The following is a 709-nucleotide window of genomic DNA, read 5'->3' on the forward strand; positions in this document are numbered from 1 at the left end:
TCTTATGGTCCGGGGTTCCAATGCACCCATAGTAAAATTTGTTAGAAATTTTTCACAGTGTAGTGAACGATACCATGTAGAATAGGGGGGATTACTCTGTCCCGTGACTTTTGGCGCGTAAAAATCCTCGTTACTATGTAACATAGTAATGGTTACCATTCTACATGAGAATGAGAACTATTTTTTTCTCTCCGTGTATTTAAATAAAAATTTTATTGTAAAATAAAAATTAATCATATAATTGGGATAAATATTTGTAATTAATTTAAAAGCTTTGTAATTAATAACAAAACAATATCAAAAACTTATTGAATAAAAATATTGTACTGAACAAGGTAAGTACTGTAATTAATAGTAGTGTCCTGTTATGATATATATATACGATCTAAACCGACAAGTTGGCATCATGAAGAAAAGTATTAAATTAACGTCCAAAGTTTCATCCTCAGACCTAAATAGATAATAGGTCGCTGATATCTGTGACTCTATCACTCTTAAGTTTCTCTCGTTCTTCTTATGTCTTATCAATTTATAAAGCCCACAACGTTAATGTTCGTTGTAACAGTAAGTCCTATATACAAACACATACATTTATTGTATATATTTATATATACAGTAATGTCTTACGTTATTTATCATCCTTTGTCTGAGTGAATAAAAGTAATCTTTTAATTTTACAAACACAATTCCGAATGAGCCATCACTCGAA

Source organism: Microplitis demolitor, chromosome 1, assembly GCF_026212275.2.
Source record: "Microplitis demolitor isolate Queensland-Clemson2020A chromosome 1, iyMicDemo2.1a, whole genome shotgun sequence".
NCBI lineage: Eukaryota > Metazoa > Arthropoda > Insecta > Hymenoptera > Braconidae > Microplitis > Microplitis demolitor.